Raw genomic sequence first — 9,552 nt, forward strand, 5'->3', positions numbered from 1 at the left:
TGTAAGAGCTTGTAAGTCACAAGTACTCGTCTTTCAAACTTCAAAATACCTAATTCCTGCCTTAGTACTTTTTTTTTTCAATAAAGATGGAAATGGAACATGGTGTATACCATGCACTCCTAAGGCTAGGATTCGAGATGTATATCTCGCTCATCCAAGTTCTCGCCATCACTCAAAACGCATCCAACCAATCAAACTCTTTTCTCGCCGCCATGCGACTAACCAAAAAACCTTTTTCATAAACGAAAGATATATTGTCTTAAGGTGATACAAAACAATGTTTCGGCCACGATTGTTGAGTAGAGATAAATGACGCTTTTCCGAATGTAGATTTATAAATCCGTTCGATGTGTGGTATGCGTTCACTCCTCATCTGTTTTGGGTAAAACAATGTTTTCGTCGATTAATACAATATAGCTTTCGCTAAAATCGACCAACAAACAAACATTTTTCTACCCAGAACTACGTAAGCCTTGATTTCTCTTTTGATATACGTAGGAGCAGGATTTATGAATCTTGTCAGGCCCACTAATAAAAAACTTAGGTTTAGTCCTTCGTTAAAAATCCAAAAATATTCTATTCTTTCTTTCCCACCTAATAAATTGAAAAGCCTAACATTTCAAACTAACACTAACGCACACAACTGACCTAATGGTTCCCGTTGAGTACAACGGACGTGAGGGGTGCTAATACCTTCCCCTTGCGTAATCGACTCCCGAACCTTGATATCGGTTACGATGACCATATCTTATCCTTTCTTTTGTCTTGGGTTTTATCGATATTTCCCCTTTCCTTTTTAGGAATAAATAAAGTTCGGTGGCGACTCTGTTCAGTCCATCATTGCGAGCGTGCGATCGCGCTTCGCTTTGAAGTCGTATCCCCATTTTTCGAGGTGCGACAACTTACATCTAGTACATGTGAGTTTTTCTCATCACAATCAATCACAAGTCTTTCTAAAAACTTTTGAACAACAAATCGAGCTTCTCACTTTCATAATTTTTAATTTGTTTCATATAAAAGCCATTTGTATCCATTTGGTTTTACATCTTGAATTGTTCATACTACAGGTCCAAAAATTTGTTGCTTGGAAATGAGTTTAATCATGCTTCAAATACATCTTTTTATATTGGCCCATTATCACATTGTACAATCTATAATAGATGTTAGTTAATGATCCTCGTTATCATTTATCACTTTTAGTGCTATATTATATTCAAAAATATCGTTAATGTCGACTTCATGTTGATTTCATTATGAACATAATTCACCGAGATCTCTTTATTTTCATGAATTTCAAGTATTAGATTAGTCTTTTTCTAAAGTTGGATTGTTTATTCTGTTTGAAGACGCTTCTAGAGTTTATATATCCTCTCTTGAGTCATCTTTATTCTAACCCCCATTATTTCTTGAGGGTTTTTATCTTTGGATCTCATTGATGTTCCACGCACCACGAGTGGTGAAGACATGTTAAATTGTCAACAAGGACATCTGAAGCATTAGCTGATGGTAAATATGACTTAGTCATACCTTTTGAGTTAATGAGGAGTAGATCAAGATGATACATTGACAATTCATTCTAACTTATCCCTTTTTCTGGTTGCTTATTCTCACACTATAATATTGGGAATTTGATTCACCCAAACGACAGTCAACAAATCGAACAATCACTAAATATTCTTTTATTTGTTCAAGATACTTTATAATAAATGAAAACTCATATTTAAAATATATAAGGATCCATCTTAGTGCGATGTGGTAGAGATTTTAAAGATACATCGCACCTCCAAATTTCTTTAAATCCAAAGTGAAATCTTCAACATTCTTTCAACACTTTTGTCACAAAAACAAAATATAAAAATCTTCCAACAAAAAAAAATCCTTTCAACCAAAGACAACTTGTCTTAAGAGCAACCACCTCCTGCATCTTCATCATAAAGAAAAATGTCGAAAGAATACTCGTTAAAGGAATTCTCCATATAAAGATATAAAACCTCTCTGACTCCAAATTATTAGACACGGTTATAATAACTAAAATCAGACGATTGTTAAATGAGCAAGGGGAATCTCAACTAGAAGATGTTTTTTTCCTAACTGAAGGGGAATAATTACTACTCTTAGAATCGCTAGACAAATTTATGGGATGATCATTTATACGAGCCATGGCAAAATAAATATTGGGTACTATGAAAAAACTTTAGGGTAAGAAGGGTACCTGGAGAAAGTAAAACCCGAAGAAGTAGGTAGAGATTAAATATAAAATGGGGAAACTCCATTCTGAAGGAAAGATGCTTGAAGAAATGCTCCTGAAAAGGAAGGGAATCATTATTACAAAAGGAAATTGACTCTAAAGAATGGCAAAAGTTCTCCCCAAAACTCAAGAGACCTTTATAGGGAAACAAGCAGCAGGCCAAGTCAAAGGAAACATAAAGTTGAAAATCAATAGCCAGGTTTTGCCTTGAGAATACAAGTGAACTCAAGTGCACTAGAATGCCTTAGAGAAAAGGATCATGCCCTAACCTACGAACCTAAAGCCACAGACCTAAAAAATCAACGAAATATTTCAATGATGGGAAAGCCATTTAATGCAATTGTTTTTCATTACTTCTATAATGGCTAAATGGCCTTCCCACTTCTCTTTATGGTCAGACATGATAATAAGAGGCCTACAATAACTTTGAATGACTTCTCGATTAGTAAACACCCGACAAGCCTGGTAGACAATTGTTTTGGACCAAAGGCCCATTACGAGAGCTCATCCATGCTTAACCCAATTAAAGTTATCTAACATATATAATCAACACACGTGATATTCATGGTACACTTTTTTTATATACATCTTACTATTAACATCTTGGACTCTGCAATTGGCTTAGACATTGGAGTGCTAACTAGGGGTGGAAAATGTTAGGTCAAACCAGATCTTAGAAGGTCAGTGTCTGACCTACGATAAATTTTAAGGGTTGAGTCTGACCTATGACATATTATTGAGTTTTTTTATTAACCTAGTTTGACATTTTTAAAAATTTGGTTTAACCTTAAAGTCTATTTCACATTAAGGTTTTCAAATAGTTTATTTTACCTATTTTTTTACATAGACAACAAGGCCTTTTATATATCATTTAACCAATTTTATTATATATTTATATATATATATATATATATATATATATATATATATATATATATATATATATATATATATATATACCAGAGCGGTAGGGGCCTCTAATATAATAATAATAACAATAATAATAATGATAATAATGGTGGAAATATTAGTTAAGATAAAGATATTATTGATAATCAAAATTGTAAGAGTAAGATAATATGCGGAAGACATGGAATACATGTTGAAAATATTAAAAGACTTGCTTTTATTTATGAAAAATACTTACAAAGGATGGCAATCAAGATTTCCAAGTTTTAAGACTGAAAACTCGAATGCCTTTCACAACACACAAATGATCCTTTTATAGGCAAGGATCCACACGGACTTCAAACTAAATTAAACTAAGCATAAACTTTATACAAAGTAATGACCCACATGGTCTGAATAATTGAAATAAAACAAAAACTTTAATAAAGTAATGACCCACATGGTCTGAATAATTGAAATAAAACAAAAACTTTAATAAAGTAGAGTCAATAATTCAAAAGTAATTCTGAGTGGAAGGTAATTGAGGACAACAAAGGGGGCCGTGGTTGTCTTTAACTTCTTATCTTTATCATAATTGATTTTATCTTCAAAATAATTATGACAAGAGGAATCTTCAAAATCTTATCTTCATCATAATTGAACTTATCTTCAACATAATTTAGAGGTCTATGATTCCATAACAATCATCTTCATTATTATTTTCAGAAGTGCTAGAAGCACTATCACTTTCAGATAAAGCAGTCATAGCTTCTTTAATTCTGTTCAAGAATTCTTTATGGCTGGAAGTAGCAGATAAAGAGGCAAGTAATTTTGATTTATCTAATAAGAACGATGTATCTTCTGGAGAAATAGACTTTTCTTTGCAAAGACCCGGATAAGACTTGAACCAAGAATCTAATCTTGATGGAGAAAGCAAATCTGGATTAAACTTTGACCACCATTTAACAGAAAACTTCTTGACCAATTGAGTAGCAGAGGACCCTTCCCATAATGGATCAATTGAAAAGGTCCAAGATGAAATCCATGTAATTCCAAAAACAGCACAAAAACATAATAAAGACTTATAATCAGGACATGTAGTTTTTGCTGTAAAATTGTTAAAGGCTTTTGAGGCATAATCTGGAAATATTTCTAAAATTGGCCCAACAATTATGAACCACTGGATAAACCAATTAGGAAAGCTAAGTGAAATATACTTGTTGAACCATATAAACCAAGTGTGGTTGAAAGGTTCGACCGACAAAAAATTGAACCAAGCATCCATGTAATCAAAGTACGAATAATATTGTGGAGTAAAGGCTCTGGAAAAAGATTTTAATTCTGATGGAGGTTGATTCCAATCAGAAGGAGATAATACCTTATTAACTTTGAATTTAGAGAACTTTATCTTAGATTTATCACTCGGATATGTTTGGTGGGTAAGAGTAATAGACTCAGAATCTACCAAGATAAATTCGTAGAATTTTCTGGTCTTGGTTTGCTCTTTAGGAATGAAGTAAAATCCTGGGGGGAAAATTCTTGAAATATTTTGTAATAAAGAGGAATTTGGAGGACAGTAAAGGGTTTCCAAAGGTAATATTGGTATAGACAAATCTTTGGTAATAAAGGTCGATTTGGGTAAAGAAGAAGGAGGTGTATAGTAGGCTAGTTTAGACGGGTGATTTTTCTGGATAGATAATGGACTGGTAATTTGAGATGTAAAAGCTAATGGAGTTAATAATGTAGGCTTAATAGTTGTCAGGGGAGTAGCAGTAATAGGAGAGGTAACTTTGGAAATAAAAGATGGAGAACCTAAAATTATTTCCTTATCTTTTTGATCTTTAATGGGAGGACCATAATCATCTCTGGGATCAACTGATTTTTTACTCATGTTTTCCCTGTAAAAATTCTCTGGTTAGAAAATCTGGTAATGAATTTTTAATTCCTTGAATATGCTCGATTTCAAAATCAAAACAAGAAAGTAATGCTTGCCACCTAGCAAATATATGTTTTGAAACTAAATTTTTAACATCCTTTTGTAAAACACTTTGTGCAGCTTTGCAATCTGTTTTTAATAAAAATGTTTTTGAAAACAAGTCATCTTGAAATTTTGTAATACACAAAACAATAGATAAAATTTCTTTTTTAATAGTACTATAGTTTAATTGAGCTGGGTTCCAAGTTCCAGAATAATATCTGACCACTTGTTCCTTTTCCATGCCCGGAAGTATTTGTTTTAGAACTCCCCCAAAGCCTATGTCTGAGGCATCGGTTTCAACAATAAGGTTGGCACTAGGATCAGGTATCCCTAAACAGGGTAATTTTTTAACTATTTTCTTTAATTGCAAAACACTTTGGGTCATTGAATCATCCTAAGGAGGAGGATTCTTCCTAAGTCTCTTGAATAAGGGTATACAAATGGTTCTTAAGTTGGGTATGAAGTCAGCCACATAATTTATACAACCTAAGAATCTTTGCAACTGGGTTTTATCCTTTAGTTCATCTGGAAATTTATTAATAAATTCTAAAGATCTACTAATGGGGGTATACATACCTTGAGAAATATCAAAACCCAAAAATCTTACTTTAGATTGAAATATTTTAAGTTTCTTTTCAGACAAGACTAACCCATTCTCTTTAATTATCTCATAAAATAGGTTCATATGTTGTATATGTTGATTTATAGAATCTGAAAATACTAATATGTCATCTAAATAGACTATGGTAAAGTGCGAGTAATCATTAAATATAGTATTCATAATATTTTGGAACTCGGAAGGAGCATTTTTTAATCCTAAAGGCATGACATTCCATTCATAGTGACCAAAGGGCACCACAAAAGCGGTTTTATATTTATCTTCTTCCTTTAATTGTATTTGATAATATCCAGATTTAAGATCAAACTTTGAAAATATACTTTTATTATGTAATCTGTTTATCAAATCCTTTTTATTAGGTATGGGATACCTAATCCATTGTAATGCTTTATTTAAGGGTTTGTAATTTATTACTAACCGAGGACTTCCTCTCTAGCTCAGAAGCATTGGTAACATAGAAAGCGGAGCAACTCCAAGGAGACTTACTGGGCCTAATCAATCCTTTGTCTAAGAAATCTTTTATTTCTTTTTTACAATAGTCTAAATTTTGCTTATTCATTTGTATTGGTCTGGCTTTAGTGGGGATATTTGCTTCCTTAAAGTCAGGTTCATAGGGTAATGAGATAGTATGCACTTTTCTTTTCCAGAAAGCATTAGGTTGTTCTGAGCAAAGATCTTTAATGAATTTATTTTGTATACCTTTAATTTTTTCTTGAATGCTTGGAGATTGCAGTTGATCTTCTATCTTTTTATAGTGTATTTCTTTGTTAATGAAATTAATTTGTTTTCTTTTATTATTAATTTGATTAATAAATGATATAACCTTACTCTGGACAGAGTTAAGATCCCTAATCTTAGGTGGTTCTAAGAATTCAAATTTAATTTCACGCCCTAAAGCATTAGTGGTTATAGCTGCATTATTAACTGTGAAAGGGTAGAGTAAAGCTAGAAAAGGGGTTCCTAGAATAATGAACTCATGAATATTTCTTACTAAAAGAAAAGAGGTTTTATAACAAATCTGATCTTTACAAATTTTAGCACTTGATAATTTGTAAGAAACTTGTAATCTATTACCATTGGCTCCTCTTAAAGATTCTTTGGTTTTTTCATAATATTGGGTTGGGATCAACCCTTCTTGGATGCAATTTAAATCTGCTCCTGAATCAATCAAAGCAATTAATTCATAAGTTTTATCTTTAACAATGAGATTTATTTTACTATACCATTTATGCGATATTAATTTTTCTATTTTGTTAATATACCCATCTTCATTATTCAGAACAATAGTTTCCTCATCATTTTTGGTTAAGCTAGATGAGGCTAAGTTTTTATTGGATTGATTCTGAATAATCATGTTTCCTTGTAACTCTAAAAGTTTAATTTCTATCTCATCATCCCTGGTTTTTAGAATTCTAATTTCATTTTTTAAATTACTAATTTCTTCTTGTAAATCTTTAATAGAAACAGTTTTTTCAACCGGTTTCTTAAATAAATCCATGATATTTTTAAATTCTACTTTGTGAATATTCTTTTTGGAAATATCATTTTCATCTATAATATTTTTAATTTGTCTCATGAAAGCATTCTTACTTTCTGAATTTTCCATTTTGTCTAATATTCCTATCAAAGTATTAGCTTGATTATTTGTTAAAACATTAATTATTTTATTACAATTGTCACAATTACAGAAATCTAGGCCTAAACATTCATCAGAATCATCATCCGATATTTCAGAATTGTCAATTTGATGTATTTCTTCGTAAGAAGATTCTTCAGATGTTGACGACCCTTCTTCCTCCGAGTTTAACAAGATGTTATTTAAAGTAGATATTAAACTTTCTTTTAACTCTTCTGAAATGTCTAAGTTACTCAGTTGATTAATTTTTTCTTGAACCTTACATTTATTAGCATAATGGCCAAAACGACCACACTTATAGCATTTAACATCTTTATCCTTGGGTTTAGATTTATTATTATATTTTCTGTAAGGTTTCTTACCATAATTTTTCTTGTAAGGTTTTTTATAAAATTCTGGCTTGTCTTTGTAAAATTGCTTCTTATGATAATGGAAGTTATTTCTTCCTTTTCTAGCAGGGTTTTTATTCTTGGGGTTACTCGGAGCTCTCAAAGGAGTAGCTCCATATTGCTCGCAAAATGATCCCATTTCACGCCTATTACTAGCCTTTTCATTCTTGATCTTATTTTGTAATTTATAATCTGTACAAATTTGTATACCAGTTTCAATTACATAATTAGATAATTCTCCAATGGTTAATGACTGATAGGGGATCATTCCATTAAAGTTTTGCTTAATATTAATTTTTACCTTTTCTGCAAATAACCTAGGTAAACCACTAATAAATCTCTCTTTCCAATAATCTGCCGCACCCTCCGACCTAAGGCATAGTTTAGATAAGAACATATCTCTATACCACCTATAATCAGACATGGTTGGACAATAAAGGTTTAGCAATTGGTCAGCTGCTCTTTGTTGGAGTTTAAGGGGTTCTCCTACAAAGAACTTAGTAATAGCATATAAGAGGGTTGTAACACAAATCTCTTCGTTAGATTCTGTTTTTACGGCTGCATCTATTTGGTATTTATCTTCTGAACTAAGGAGGTTGTCCCACCATCCTTTTAATTGCCCGGTAAATCCCATAACTAATATCTCTTTAGTATGTTTATCCGTATTTCTTTTAAGTTTGAAGGCAGTAGCAACCATGGTCATGTTTTGTATTGTATCCAAAACTTGTTGTTCAGACGCACCATCGATATTCCATTCGACAATGGATTCTCCTGAATAATTATTTTCTATAAAACTGCTTCTTTCTTCAAATTGCACATCAGCAAATGAAGGCCTAGGATAATAGTTTCGTGTTTTAGGTCTTGGGGCTCTTCCGCCTAATTTACTCACCATATTGTCGTATTCTTCGTCTCGAGATAAAGTATTTATCTCTTCTGAAGAAGTTTCTATGTTTAAGGATTTTAATTTAGTAACCAATTCCTCTATTTTATGAGTAGTATCACGACCTAAACTCATTCCTTTCAACTCTTGGTTAGAAGGAGTATGGTATTGATAAATAGGTCGAGTAGGATCCAATTTATAGTCTTTAACATCCTTAGGTTGAGGAATCGAGTTTTCTATCCTATCTAATTGTTGGGACATAGTGTGAAGTATTTGGTTTGAATAGTTAATCTGACTATGCAGATTATTAATGTCTTTTCTCTGATCTACAGGATTAGCTATCGATTTAAATGGTGAAACTTCTATTTCTATGTTCTCTTTAGAAGGGGTAATTCTAATAGCTTCCAATGGTGGATGAACCGACTCTATAATTTCTTTCCTAGAAGTTTTCCATTTGGTACTTATCCTAACATTAGCATCTAAATACATCTTAACAGCAAAAGGGTTTTCTATCTCTTCTTCTAGACATAGTAATTCAAACCATGTAAAGAAATAGATATTAATTTCATGCGTTTTTAGAAACCTATAAAATTTTTGCAAATACATTTGAGTCTGATCTTTAGAGAAATACCAATTTCTCTTTTCTAAATTATAAATGGCCTCAAAGTCAGCTCTAATCCAAGCTTTGTCTATGACAAAGGGGTCGTCATTTGTAATAACACCTAGTATTTGGGATTCAGTTGGAGAGGGTGACCTAGAGGTCCTCTCAGAGTATAGCGATTGGGGAATTATAGGGGCAAAGTTTACTCCTGCAAGATTTACCCTAATTGTTGAATCAACTGAATGTCTAGCACTAGATGTTGACCCCATACTACTAGATTGATGATAGCGATAGGATTGGCTTCTATTCATCC

The sequence above is a fragment of the Lathyrus oleraceus genome, chromosome 6, assembly GCF_024323335.1.
Source record: "Lathyrus oleraceus cultivar Zhongwan6 chromosome 6, CAAS_Psat_ZW6_1.0, whole genome shotgun sequence".
In the NCBI taxonomy this organism is placed as follows: domain Eukaryota; kingdom Viridiplantae; phylum Streptophyta; class Magnoliopsida; order Fabales; family Fabaceae; genus Lathyrus; species Lathyrus oleraceus.